This window comes from Balaenoptera acutorostrata, chromosome 2 (assembly GCF_949987535.1).
Source record: "Balaenoptera acutorostrata chromosome 2, mBalAcu1.1, whole genome shotgun sequence".
Classification (NCBI taxonomy): domain Eukaryota; kingdom Metazoa; phylum Chordata; class Mammalia; order Artiodactyla; family Balaenopteridae; genus Balaenoptera; species Balaenoptera acutorostrata.
The window spans coordinates 136429248-136444176 of NC_080065.1; the positions used below are offsets into that span (position 1 = coordinate 136429248).

Below are 14929 nucleotides of genomic sequence, written 5' to 3' on the forward strand. Positions count from 1 at the left end.
CACTATTTCATGGAGTATACAAGAAATAAAACCAACAGAAATGTAAAGAAATCAACCTGGGAGCTTGGCTTTGCTTCACGATGTCCCCAACTCCCAGAGGAATCCAGTCTCCCCTTTCCAGGCAGTTTTGGGAATGTTCCTCCCCTCACACAGCTGTATGCTTTCCTTCCCCCCTCTTGCCGCAAGCCTTGAGGTGGAAAAAAATCTCCCTTCCTCCTTCCCCATTTGGAAGATACAAGCAAAACAACTCCCGCATGTGGCTTTGGACGAAGGGAACAGGAGAGAAAGCATGAATGAAGGGCTTGTCTGAGATTGTTTGAAGTTGAAGGGTCAAAGTGAGACTCGTAGCAGGAACAAAAAAAGTCATCTCGTCTGGGCTCCAATTGCAGAGAAGACATATCGTTAGAGAAACAGCCCAACTAGGACTGGAAATGCAATAAGCTTCAGGTTGGAGAGCCAGGAAGACTGATGTCTCCAGAGCCTGTGTCCTTTGTATGAGCAGAGGAACTGCCCCTTCTCTTTGACCAGGGAAAGGTTTGTGGGTCGGCTCTTCTGTCTGTCCTGCCTCACCACCTGCGCTCTTTCCCAGTGGCACACTGACCCTTTCTGCCACCCCCATCCTAGGTGCTGCAGCCGGAAGAGAAAAAATAATTCTACATCTTACAGTACGTTATAGTTTCTAAAGGCCTCACATATAGTACTCTGTCCCCTTGGAGCCTCTGACACACTGGCAGGCAGGCATGGGAGGGCTCTGAGTCCTGCTGCCACGATGAGGAGTCTGAGGTTGAGAGGGAGAAAGTCACGCAACATTCAGGCCCCTTCCAAGCTGACAAACTCCCTTCTCATGGCGTTGGTTTGGGCCTCATAAGGGTCATGCTCGGAGACGGGAGTGGGGTGGGAGAGAGAAGCGGAAAGTGAGAGTGTTAAGGACACAAAATCTTGGAGGAGGAGTTATTTTCCAAATTTGAGGTTTTGCCCAGTGCCCAGTGCTACCTCACCAGTCCCAGAACCCTCTCCCTCCAGATGATGGGATGGGAGGGAAGGGGGGCAGCTGGACTGTTCTTGGATGCGTGACCATACTCCCTGCATACCTGTGAGCTCCCTCTTGGAGGTTCTGTAAACCATCACTGGCCGAAGAGGAAAGGCACCCATCCTGAAAAGCTAAAGGGGTGCATCAGTAACGCCAGCAAGGTCAGAACACAGGGTCAAACCCCAGCATCCAGAAATTATCAGCTGTGCACCCATCCTTTGCCAATCAAACCTAGGTCTGGCGTACCCAGGGAAAATAAAAATACTTCTGTATAAATGAGCAATTTTAAATGAAAACTCCCTTCTTTATATCTCTTTAGTTTGTAATGATAGCTGTGTTTATCCTTTTCAAAGTGTGTTCATAATCCGGCATCCCACTGGGGGCTGAAGGCATGTCTTTCTGCCTTATAGTACAGGAGAGAAGGCTGAGGCTCGGAGCATGGAAAAAACCTGCCCAGAGCCCCAGGGAGCCAGCGGCAGGGCTGAATGAGGACCCAGGCTGCCCCCCTCTGCCACTGGCATGCCCTCCACCTCACAAGCTGTTTCCCTTTGTGGCAGCTCCCTCCCTAGGTGCTCACCTGAAGGGGGCCCAGTTGGGCTGCGAACTGGTCCAAGGTACAAGGAAGAAAATGAGCCTGGGAGGTGGGGGGATGAGGGGGGCAGGAGGTGTGTTTCCCTTGGCTCAGTGGTCATCAGATGCAGACACCGCTCACTCCCACCCCGCTGCCTGTCCTGCCTCCTGTTCCGTACATCCAGTCCCTTCCTTTTGCCTTTATTTGCTCTGGAGATGGCTGAAAACCCATCCTTGGCTGCCAGCAGGACCTGAAGCTGAGGTCACTTCTCTGGGGATGGAAAAGTACAGCCAGCGCCCCCAGTTCATCTCCCTCAAAATATAACGGGCCTCCTTTGGGCTCTCGCTGGACACTGAAAAGTCCCTGAACATCAGAACTGGGGGAAATCTCAGAATCATAAAATGTTATATCGTGGGTCTTGGAATCATAGACCCCTAAGAACATGAAACACAGCATCTGAGATGCAATCATCAAATCTGATTTGAGTGGAAGAGTTTATGGAGCAATGCAGTCTAATAGAACTTTCTGAGGTGATGAAAATATTCTATATCTGCGTTGTCCGATATGGTAGCTACTGGCCACCAGTGGTTATTGAACACTTGAAATGTTGCTAGTGCAAATGAAGGGCTGAAGTTTTCACTGTGTTTCATTTTAATTAAATCTGTGTAGCCATATGTGGCTAGTGGCTACCATATTAGACAGGGTGGTTATCAACTTTTATAGAGGCAGTATGGCAGAAAGGTAAGCCCAGGGGCTCTGGAGACAGAATATACAGGATCAAATCCTGGCTCTGCCACTTAGCATTTGTGTGACCTTCAGAAAGTGACTTTCCCTCTCTGGCCATCTGTAAAATGCAAATAACACACCTACCTTGAAAGGCTCATGGGTGATTTGCCCGAGAGAATACAAGAGGTTAGCAATGGAAGAGCATCTTAAAATCCAAAGATTCCAGAATCTCCATCCCCCTTGAAAATCCAGGGCAAGAATACCAGCTCTTTGTCTGTGGCCCAGGGAGAAAAGGTGTTGGGGTGGAGAAAGGAGACATTGCTCCTCTTGGTCTCAGGCACACCAGCCCAGCCCCCAGTGGGCACAGTGACAGAGCCGGCCCCAGGCTGCCCTCTCAGTTGAGCTGCTGACGCAAACCAGGCGTCTTGCTTCCACTGTTTGGCTTGCAAACAAGGATTCCAAAAAACACATGTTCCTGGTAAACAAGCCCAAAGAGAGGAAAACAAGTCTAGAGGCTAATAAAAGAACCCCTGAGTGAGCCAGGCCCGCCAGGGAGCTGGGACTCAGAAGGAGGGCTGAGCCAGGCCAGGGAGGCACCATCACGGCCAGTGTGGCCACATGGGCACTCACACCCCAGGGGAGCAGACGCAGCCAGTCAGAGGTGACGTGGAAGTCGGGTCCTGGGTTCGAGTTTTGGCCATGTTGCTCCCAGCTCACCATGCAGATGAGGGTAGCCTCCTCTACTCTCTGGACCTCACCTAGCACCACTCATCTGCACAATGAGGGGGATCTTTTAGACCAGTGTGTTCAACATACAAGCCAGGAGCTCTTTCTCTCAATGAAGTCTTCCGCAAAAGTCCAAATTTGAAACAGCTAAGAGCCTCTTGCATTTGTTGAACATGTGAATGTACTATTATCTATTCAATGAATTAGCTTGAAATTTAAAAAAAACAAAAGCAGGTGAAAGCGGTGTTGAGTTGGGGGCTGGAAATCCTGTACACTTGGACACCCCCTGAGACACCTTGGAATGCCTCTAGATTCTTTCATGAACAGAGTTTGAAGACCTTGAGGCCAGGGGGTCCCTAAGGTTCCTTTCAGCCCTGACATTCTGAGTCAACTGAGGCAGAAATCTTTCAGAATACCACCTTTCCCAACTTGCCCCTTGACTCTCTGCTTCCACTTCTAACATTTCTTGCTGGAAGGGAAGAAGCTAAGGGAAACTTTTAGGGTATTATGGGTGCTCAAGCCTAGCTTTGAAAAGGTTCAGAGGCAACTCAGAAGTAGCCCCAGAGTGTGAGACTAGAATCAATCTGACTGAGGTTCTATAAACACATCTGAGATGCCACGTTTCACCGTGGTTAGGAGAGGCCCCAGGGTGGAGCTTCAGGCTCTCCTTCTTGGCTCCCCCTAGGGGCCACTGCTGCATCTGGGTGACCACAATGAAGGGGATGAAAAATAACATCAATGTGTCCAAGCTGTCACATCCTAAAGATAGCAAATCTGTGGCATATATGCCTCCACCTGCCCCTCCTGTGCATGTGGCAGACATTACTAATCAATCATATGACCTTTTCCTCTAAAGTCCAGAGTGGCATTCAAATCCTGAACACAGTTCTTCTGGCAGCTGCTACCAATGGATTGGCGTTGTCAAGCCATGGGAAATCTCTTTGCCATGCTTCTGATTTTAGAGATAGGGAAACTGAGGATCAGAAAGGGAAAATAATTCACTCGAGGTCATATGGCAAGCTAAACTTCCAGATGTTCAGAAACATCCAGATGTTTGCGTTTTTATTTTTTCATCTGATCAAGTCAGGATCCTAAGGCTATGACTAACACAAGATGGCCCAGAAGGATCCACAGATGAGATGGGTTAATACCAAGTTTCTGAAAGAACCCAGCTCTGGAGAGAGTTGCTATTTCCATTTGTATTTTCCCTATAGATATCAAGCTCTATAGCTTCATGAGTGAGGGCAGAGTTAATTTCCTGTCTAAGACATCTTCTGGGTGAGAAGGAGGCTGTTTTTCTAAATAATTCTGTCAAGTCACTGGTTGCTGGCCTTGGGCCTGCACAGCCCAGCTGTCCCTGAGTTCAGGGTTGGGGTCAGGACCCAGTCTCTGTGCTGTAGAGAAAAGGTAATTTCTTTCATCCCCAGGGTTGGCTGAAAAACTCAGCTCCAGCCTTCCCTTTCCTCCTTTAAAGGAGGTTCGGGAGGGAGCCAGCAGGAAGCAAATGAGCAGCTGCCTCTTAGCCACATCCTGCTGCCCTAATGACAAAGCCATGCGGGCTGGGTTAGGCCATGGCAGGCCAGCAAAGGAGAGAAAGAAGTCCTGCTCATCACTTATTATTCACAGGGCTCATTGCCTCTAGAGAGAGGAGTGTATGGAGGATGCCAAACTGCTCAGATGAAACAAACAAAAAACACATTGAACATCTGGATGTTTCCAAACATCTGAAAGTGTGGCTCAGGCATCAGTTTGCTGTGTGACTTTAAGTGAGTTATTCTCCCTTCCTGAGTCTCAATTTCTGTCTGTAGTATGTAACAGGTGGTCAGGGGTCTGTCTCCCTGCCATGGCCTATAGTTAGATCTGGCTGTGCACATCCGTGTGTGGCTACGAACAGCAGTTGTGTATCTGTATGAGTGACCTATGGACCTGAGGACCTCTGTGTGAAGCTGTGTGTGCGACTCTGTGCATGTCTACCTGACTCGGCATCTGTCGGTTTCAGCCTATGTAGGTGAGGGTCAGAGTTTGCGTATGCATCAAAATGGACCCCTGGGACTTGTCTGTGAGTCAGGGAGAGCTTTGAGTGCATGACCTTCTGTGTCTGCTCATGTATTGAGACATTTATCTTTAGTTGTGCCAGTGGGTGCCTGCTGGTGAAATCAATGTTTATATATTTGGCATCCTCATGGGTTTTTTATCTCTGCACACATAGCTACCTATCTAAATAACCTCAAAAATAACATATTTTCCTGTTTACCTCACATCCTCAGCTCTTTCCTTTCCTCCACCATCCTTTTCTATTTATAGCTTATTTTCAGCAAGGAAGACTGCTCTTGTGAATAGCAAACCCCAGCCATGCTATTGGTTGACAAGTCTCTGCGGATGTATAAAGATTTTAGCAGGACTGTTATGTAACCCAAGACCCCCTAGCCCCTCCTCTCTTGTTTCCTTTTCAACTAGGGGGCCAGGAGGTGTTAAAAATGTAGCCCAACTATTCCCTCTAATGAAAGCAGCACCTGGCATTTAGGTTCACAGGACTTCAGAGCTGGAAGGGTACCTGGAGACCATCTAGGTTACATTCCCCATTTAATAGATTGGGAAACTGAGGCCCAGAGAGGGGAAGTGTCTTTCCAAATGTCACTCACTGTGAATTAGGATCCACCTCTGCCATTGCCTTGGCCAATGCTCTTTCCACACTGGAGGGTACAACACTCTTGGGAAATACTCAAGAAGATGCCCAAATCAAAAGACTTTGAACAATATTTATTTTGTTTAAATGTGCCTGTCAGCACTTTTAGGAAAGGGAAGTTATATCCAAACCCCAAGATGATGAAGCTGCCAGACAAAAAAGCTGGGGATGATTTCACCAATTCTTTGGATGCCATAAATTCATCAGTTCTAAAAGCCCATCTGATTAAGTGGGAGGGCCACAGTGTAGCAAGTGCTTCTCTGTGCATCGCCCTGTTTTGTCCACACAGTATCCCTTTGAGGTGGTGCTGTTATTGCTTTGTAACCAAAGAGGAACCTGGGGCTCAGAAAGGAGAAGCCATTAGTTCAAGGTCAAATGGCACCTTTGAGGCAGAGGTGGAATTAAAACTCAGGTCTTCAAGTTGCCTGTCTAGGAAGCGGGAAGCATATCACAGCCTCACAGCTGCCCTGGGGTGCTGGGAGATCAGAAGGGCAGGGCCTAGAGTTTGCTGTCCTGGTGTTTGGGGACAGAGTGGAGTGGGGGACATTCAGACTGAGCCTAATGTTCTAAGTGTTTCTAGAGTCCCCAGCCAGCAGGCAGAGACCCTGAAAAAAAGGTTGCCGTGGCAACTCGCATTCCTCATAGAGTGAGTCATAGCAAAGAAGAGCCTTTTGGTGGGTGGGACTTGGAAAAAGTTTCAAAAGTTGATTCCTTCCCCAGGCACCGCCCCCTTCCTCCCCACCCTCCCTCCCTCCGCTCCAGGCTTTGTCGATGTGGCAGCTGATGGCTGAGTTAACTCTCTCTTCCCCCAACCACTCCCATTTCAAAGTTTTTCATCCTCCTGCAAATATACCTTTGTTTCCAGTCCCCACCCACTCCATCTTCCACATCATGCCCTCCGGCTACCTGGAGGGTCAGCATCCATTTGAGAATGTGTTAAAACCAAAGGCTGTGAACACCCTCTTGTATACACTGCTGCTGTCTCTGCCTCTTTCTGTCTCTGTCTCTGTCTGTCTGTCTCTCTCACACACACATTACTGTATATACAAATTTAAGGGGTTTGCAGGTGCCTTTAAGCCTATGCAAAAGCTAGTCTGTGGATTCTGGTTTAAGAGACCTTCCTTTGAAAGTTTCAGAGGACGTCGGGCACCCCAAAGACCATCAATCAAGTCCACCCCTCTTACTTTACAGACAGGGAGACTAAGTCCAGAGGAGACACTTACCTAAGATTACACATAAAATGTGTGCCTTCGGTCTGCCACCTTGCTTCTGATGTGCTTCTCCCCCTACTGTCAGCACTTGGGGTGTATAGAAATTTAACCCCACAGAAAACAGTTTCTCTATGTGTTCTGCATAGAATAGAATTTTCTGGAGGAAAATGTGTGCCTCTGTGTTCCTTTTGGGACAGACTGGGCTTCCTAGAAGACATGCCTCCCCCAATGCCCCCTTTTCTCTTGGTGTCCTCAGGGACTCAAGGAAGTCCACTTCTCAACCAGCCAGTGGAGCCATAGACTGAAGAAGACCTAACACCAGCCTGTGTAGAGTTTGAGCTTCTCATAGCAAGGTGTGAGAAGGTTGCCCTGGAACTCTCTCCATCTTTCCTCCTCCCTTCCACTCTTTACAGCACATCCCCCCACCCAGCCTCCCATCAGACCCAGTGCCTCAGCTGGACCATATCAGATGTCTGGCGTCTTCAGATCTAGATACACAGAGGGCTACTGCTGGCCATTTCCTGTGCTTACACCCCAGGGAACCCAGGATAGGAACAATGCCTAAACCAAGACTGACTGTCTGATAGTGCTATTTCAGGGTGAATGGCACCGGAATCTGTGTGTGTGTGTGTGTGTGTGTGTGTGTGTGTGTGTGTGTGTGTGTGTGTGTGTGTCGGAGGACGGGGTTTGAGAGGGGAGAAATTCCAGGGAAACAGGAGCCTTCCCAGAGGTGCTGATTAAAGATGAAGACTCCCCCTTTGCCTTCCAGAAATCAATGTATCATTCAGGCAAAGTCACCGGAATGTGTGTGTGTGTGTGTGTGTGTGTGTGTGTGTGTGTGTGTGTGTGTGTGTGTGTGTGTGTGTGTGTGTGTGTGTGTGTCGGAGGACGGGGTTTGAGAGGGGAGAAATTCCAGGGAAACAGGAGCCTTCCCAGAGGTGCTGATTAAAGATGAAGACTCCCCCTTTGCCTTCCAGAAATCAATGTATCATTCAGGCAAAGTCTCTTTTGGAAAACAGAGCCCCTGACCAAGAACCAAGTATAGGAAGTTTCTTCTGGAATGGGAAGCAGGGCAGACTCTGGCTGCCGGCCGGTCCCTCTTGCAGCTGTGCCCAGATCAGATTCCCAGGAAGGGAAGAGGCTGCCACATTTGTAAAGGCAGCCTCTGAAACCAGAGAGACGGACACAGAGAGAGACAGAGAGAAAATACTCCCTCAGTATCAGACAGTCTGATTATTTTCTGCGAACCTAAAAGGGAGACCAAGTTATCCTGAAAAGCAACAGGCAGCAAGTCCGTGGTCCCTTAAGGGGAGCAATGATGGAGCCCAAAGGACATGCACATCCCTGTCTCTGATCCAAGAGACCTCCCAGCATAGCTTCCCCTCCCTTGTACACAAAGTTGAGGAGTGAACCAGAGTGCAGGGGTTATGGGACTAGAGAAGGGACAGGCAGGGCAGGGGTCATGCATACCTCAGTGGCAGGCAGGCAGACAGCAGGCAGCAGGCGAGAGCTCCGGGCGGTCTGAAGGTCTGCAGGAATGTGAGGGGTTTAGAGCCTGGTAACAGGAAACCACTCAGAGCTCTGGGCTGGGTCTCCCCCTCCACCCCGCGGTCCCTCCTCCTCCTGTGTCTCCTCCTTCCCCTCCCTCCCCCTCCCCTTCTCCCCACAGCCAAAGCTGTCTCTGTCTTCCATTTCTTTCTTCCTCTCCTTGCAGTGGGCTGTCCTGACCCGCCTCCCCTACCCCCGCCTGCCACATGGGTTCTGGAGCTGTTGCCTAAACAGACTGACGGAGCGGTGCGCCAGGGCTAGAAGGGGCGGCAGGAATCACCTAGAACAGCCTTCTCCTTGTTCAGAGGGGGAACTGAGGCCTGGAGAGGCAAGGGATCACCCAAGGTTCCCAGGGGCAGAGCCAGGCCCAAGGGTCTTGATTGTATGACCAGTGATCTTTACAAGAGCCTCCCTAACATTAGTCAGTGCTGAGGAGGGCAGAGCAATTGGAGGGGGTTGTATCTGTGACAAAGGCAAGGCTAGGACTAGCCTCTATACAGACTAAAGAAGCTGCCATTGATGCGTCATCACTGATGATTCGGGATATGGTCTAAAAATAGCCACTCAAACTCTAGCTGCACCAGCTAATGGACACAGAAGGGGTTAGCTTTCTAGCTGGGGGATCTATGTCATCAGTATAGAACCGATAAAGTAATTGATGATATTGATTACAATCACAGAGGTAACAATGGCCAAGGTTTACTGAGGACTTAGAATTTTCATAGATATTGTTATTATGCCTATTTTACTAATCAGGAAACAGAGGTGCAAAGAGACTGAGTTACTTGCTCAAGATCATGTGGCTAGAAGTGGGGTAGGCAGGCTGATTCTACATTCAGCTTGGTTCACTCTTAGGCTGTATGAGCTTCTCGGTGCAACAGGTCTCAGTTGAATATTTACGAGAATATTGATGAGTGTATGAATATTTATGAGTGCAGGCCTAGCACTTTGAGAATTATAAGAATTAATATCTGGTCCTTGTCCTCAAGGAGCTTTGAATCTTGCTGAGAGGGCATGCCTTAGGCATCCACCCACTCACATGAGTGGTACAGACTCTGAGGTTTATCCCCAGGGGTTCAGAGTGGCAGGATCTCTGAGTTGGAGCAGGCGGAGAAGGCTTCCTGGAATAGGTGGCTCTCAAAGCATGAACTGGGTTTGAATAACATGGAAAGGGAGAAGGCAGAGAACATTCTCATAAACTTCTATACAGTATGGCCTCCACTTCCTTGGCCATCCTCTCCTGCTGCCACTCTCTTCCTTTTTTACTCTACTCCAGCCACACTGGCTTCCTTTCATTTCCTCAACAACCACAACGTTATTCCCACCCCAGGATCTTTGCACTTGCTCTTACCTCCGCCGGGAACTTTCCTCCATCTGATTTTGTGTACCTGGAGTTTTTTCACCCTTCAGGTCTCTGTTCTAATGTCATCTCCTAAGAGAGGCCCTTCCTGACCCCCTCTCTCACAGGCATAGTTCAACACCTTACACTGTTTTGTTTCCTTCCTGGCACATGTCACGATCAGGAGCTATTTGTCAACCATACTAGACAGACACTCCATGAGGATAGGGGCTTCTCGTGTCTTAGTTGCTGCAGTGCTTCAAGTGTCTAGAGCAGTGGCCAATACGAACCTGGCTATCAATCAGTGTGGGAGCTGTCTTTTACCTAGGGTTCCACCCTGCAATAGTGCCCAACACTGGTCTTCACTGGTCTTCAAGTGAAGTAAGTCAGAGAAGGACAAATATCATATGATATCACTTATATGTGGAGTCTAAAAAAAAAAAAAGATACAAATGAACTTATCTACAAAGCAGAAACAGACTCACAGACTTAGAGAAGGAATTTATGGTTTCCGGGGGGAAGGGTTAGGGGGAGGGATAAATTTGGAATTTGGGATTGACATATACACACTACTAAATATAAAATAGATAACCAGCAAGGACCTACTGTATAGCACAGGGAACACTGCTCAATATTCTGTAACAACCTAAATGGGAAAAGAATTTGAAAAGAATAGATACGTGTATATGTATAACTGAATCACTTTGCTGTACACCTGAAACTAACACAACATTGTTAATCAACTATACTCCACTATAAAATAAAAAGTTAAAAAAAAAAAGAGAGAGAGATCCTCAAACCTGCAAAAGTCTGGGCGTCTGTGCATTTTTCTTCAGAGAAGGTCCATGGCTTCCTTCAGGTTTCCAAAGGGACTGGTCAGGAATCCATGAAAGTTTCTCTGTTCCAACTGACCCCCAAGACCCCTCCCTGGTCCAGAGGCCAAAAGTGCGTTCTCTGCCTCGGCTTTTCAGTACAGGGTGCTGGCAAACTCCTCGGGTACCTGTTTGCAGTCTGGACAGATGTATGTTTTTTGGTTTTTTTTTAAATTTATTTATTTATTTTTATATTTATTTATTTTTTTGGCTGTGTTGGGTCTTCGTCTCTGTGCGAGGGCTTTCTCTAGTTGCAGCAAGTGGGGGCCACTCTTCATCGCAGTGCGGGGGCCTCTCACTGTCGCAGCCTCTCTTGTTGCGGAGCACAGGCTTCAGACGCGCAGGCTCAGTAGTTGTGGCTCACGGGCCCAGTTGCTCCACGGCATGTGGGATCTTCTCAGACCAGGGCTCGAACCCGCGTCCCCTGCATTGGTAGGCAGATTCTCAACCACTGCGCCACCAGGGAAGCCCCCAGATGTATGTTTTTATAGGATCGGTTGCTATAGCTCCCAGGGATCGCGGGGGCTAAAATTAACTTAAACTTCGTGTTTTCCTTCATGAACTAAGATAATGACGCTGATGAGAATGAGCTGATGGAACCATTCCCAGTGTTTGGCTGGAGCTCCCATATGGCCTTCGGTTCAAGAACTGGAAAGCCGGTTGGGGCCAGGCTAAAGCTCTGGGACAGAGATCCTGTCTGGGGGCCACTCCCAAGCCCCTGTGGGGGAACCCTGAGCCCAGATCCCTCAGAGGAAAACTTAGTAGGCTTTCTATCTAGGGGTGAGAGCACCCTGGGAGGACAGGAGCCTCCGAAGCAAGATGACTTTGACCTAGGGAGTGAGACCATTAGGACTAAGGCTGGTCCTCCTGCCACCAGCAAGGGCACCACCAAGAGAGGGGAGAGACGTGCAGCTGGGCCAGCTGTGCTAGATCTGGGTGCCAGTCCCCACTCTGCCACTGAGTCACCAAGTGACACAGGGCTCATCCCCGTTCCCATCTGAGCTACACTTTTTCCATCGGTAAGTAGATTGGACAGCATAACAGTAGTAATGAGAGCCAGCATTTATTAAACACCTACTATGTGCCGAGCACTGAGCTAGGTGATTGGCACGTATTTTCTGACCTAACCTTTATAAAATAGGAACTATTATTATCCCCATTTTAGAGATGTGGAAAGTGAATTTCAGATCAATAATTTGCCCAAGCTCATGCACCGAATACACGGTCAAATCAGAGATTCAAATCCAGGTTTACGGGATACCAGAGCCCAAATCCTTAACCGCTATACTCTACCCTCTCTTAAGTTCTCCTCCAGCTCTGCTATCTGTGGACTCTGGACTACACAGCCACTTGGTGCCCATCTCCCTAGCTGAGTATGTTGCTGACCCAGCATCAGATTGGATCAGCTTTTCAGCTTGCAGAACGAGAAGTCAGCGCCTTGGGGTCCCTGGCAGCTGCCCACCACCCCTTCCACCCTCTCACCAGCAGTGTTCCTTTAGGTACCACCCCCGCTACCTTGATCCCGCCCTTCCTGACTTAGCACCCAGCACAGCTTTAGAACGCCAGGGCAATACCCACAGGTGCATGGCGTCCAGCCTCCCCACACCTCCCAGGACATCAGCTGGCCTCCATCACTCATTCGTGGACTCCACTGCACGAGGCCGTAGCAATAAGTAGGACAAAGGCTGTCCTTGTGCCTTTTACATTCTCACAGCCGGAGGCAGGCGATAAACGAGTTCCAGGTTGTCATCAATTCTATAATGAACTAAACAAGATGACTTGAGAAAGTAGTGGGGGGACTATTTAGATAGGGTAGTCGGGGTAAGCCTTTGGAGGAGGCCAATTCTGAGAAAAAAAAAGTTGAATCATGAGTCAGTGAGAAGGGCTAGGGGAGGAGTATTCCAGGCAAGGGGTGAATAAGCGCCAAGACTCTGGGCGGGGAGAGCTTGACTTCTTCAAGTGACTGAAAGTGTAACTAGAATTACCGATCAGAGATTTCCCTTCTCCTCCTGGCCTTCCTCTTCCTTCTCTCCATCCTCTTCCTCTGCTTCATGCCTATTATTTTTACACCCTTTCGGCCATTCCAAAGTACTTCTTCGTCTACTTTCTCAGTGAATGACAGAGCCGTCCTGTGAGAGAGTCAGGCTAGGGCTTAGAACCTATGTTGTAGATACAGGGAAACTGAGGCCCGAATCACCCAGTGGAGCTGGGGCTCAAAACCAGGTCTCCTGAGCCCTGGCTCAGAGGCAGAGTCTCAGCCCCACTGAGAACCTGCTTGTCTTTCTGCTCGTAACTCCAGAGTCTGTGTCACCTGCACCACCTGATGGACCATCTCTGGGAGCTGGACTGGGGCCAGGTGGGCAACAAGTGTTCCCATGTACAGGCAGAAGTACCAGGACAGGGAGAGAGAGGTCTGATCTCTGGAATAAATCAGGGAGGCTCTTGTGGATTTAACTTCTCTCAGGAAGGAAGGCCACCAAGCAGAAAGTTAAATAAATAAAAGCAGTGCCAGGAAACATCCCCTAAGGCCTCACAGCGGAAACAGTGTCAGGATCTCAGTGGTTCAGAACTCCAGGCTGTAAATCCTAAAGGGGCTTGCAGGTAAAAAACTTATTGAGTTTTGCATGTGGGAACTTGAGGGCCTATGGGGGGACCATGTCCCGTTGGAACAATTATGAGTAAACTGGGAAGAGAGAGAATAATATCCAATATTTCTCAGCAGACACTGGGGAAGACACTTATGTCCAACCTCTCATTTAATCTTCACTTAATATACACACTTAGGTAGGATGTTAGTTTTCCATTATTGCCATAAGAAATTACCACAAACTTGGTGACTTAAAACACACATTTATTACTTTACATTTCTGGAGGTCAGAAGTCCTAAAATCAAGGTGTCGGCAGGGCTGGGTTCCTTCCGGAGGATTGAGGGGAGAATCTGCTTCCTTGTCTTTTTCAGCTTCTAGAGGCCACCCTCATTCCTTGGCTTGTGGCCCATTCTCCATTCCTCCAAGCACATCATTCCAACCTCTGCTTCCATTGTTGCATCTCCTTTTACTGGCTTTGACTCTCTTGCCTCCCTCTTATAGAGACTCTTGTGATTACATTGGGCCCACCCGGATAATCTAGGATAATTTTCCCATCTCCAAAGCCTTAACTTCACCTGCAAAGTTGGTCCCTTTAGCCATATTTATAGTTACAGGAATAAGAAATGGACATCTTTGGCGGGGCGGTGGGGGGGCATGATTTAGTCTACCATAGGTAGGTACAATGACCATTTCCATTCCAAAGATGAGGAAACCAAGGTTCAGGGAACTACATAACTTGTTCAAAGTCCCACAGTGGTCAAGCCAGGAATCCACACAAGTAGCTTAACTCCAGACCTCAACTCCCCATAGCTTCCCTAATCAGAACTCTGCCTATGCCATGCTCTTGGTGAGGCTGCCTCCCTTCCCCCATCTGCCCCAAACCCACCCATCCTTTGAGCTCAGGCTGACTCTCTCCTAGTCTTTCAAAGTTTAGAGCTGATAAGGCCCTTCAGCCCTATCCAAACCTACACCTCCTTGTATGGCTGGGGAAATTGACGATCGTAGAGCCCAAGGTCACAGTGTAGACAGCTAGGCCTAGAGCCCTGGTCTCCCAACTCCAGGCCCAGGCGGAGGCCAGCTCTGGCTGCTCCAAGTCTCTGGAGTCAGGGACTGGACCAGCTGATCCTTTGGACTGAAGATTATGTATCAAAACTCTGAAACGCACCCTTTGTGCATCTGGCTGAAGGTCAAGGCTGCCAAGCTAAGACGGCCTGGGCACTTGGAGACTGACTCAGCCTGTCGTCCTGCTACTGTATCTTTTCCTGGGCCAGCCCTCCTACTGGCTGAAGGGCACAAAAACCCCATTGTCATCTGGCCCTTGGTCCCCTGGGCAAAGTGGCCACTGACCAGGGCAAGGCCAAAGGGAGAGGAGGATGAAGTTTCATGTCAGCACCCCTCCCCACTTGCACACTCCCACTGGGCAAATTCAGATTTTCCCTCAGCTCTTTGCTATTCACAAAAGACTCTTATTCCCGTTGTCTTACGGAGCGGCACAGTCAGTCTCTCAGGTAGAAAAGTCAGAATTTACTAAGCACATTCGGGGCTTGAGCAGACAGGATGTCCTGCTCATGGTCACCCTGGTGGCCCATGTGGCGCTGTAATGACAATTGCAAACTTAACCCTTGGTCCGAG

The 14929-nt window shown here is 48.9% G+C and overlaps 2 protein-coding genes across 2 annotated transcripts in view; one reads left to right on the forward strand and one right to left on the reverse strand.

Moving 5' to 3' along the window:
* SPARC (secreted protein acidic and cysteine rich) overlaps positions 1-8560 on the reverse strand; it is a 22167-nt gene extending 13607 nt beyond the window's left edge. Inside the window, exon 1 of the mRNA XM_007188622.2 lies at positions 8421-8560. The gene's annotated coding sequence lies outside the window, so the exon portion shown is untranslated. The remainder of the gene's footprint in view (positions 1-8420) is intronic.
* The window catches only part of SLC36A1 (solute carrier family 36 member 1), a 296571-nt gene that overhangs the window by 244374 nt on the left and 37268 nt on the right, over positions 1-14929 (forward strand). The window lies entirely within an intron of this gene.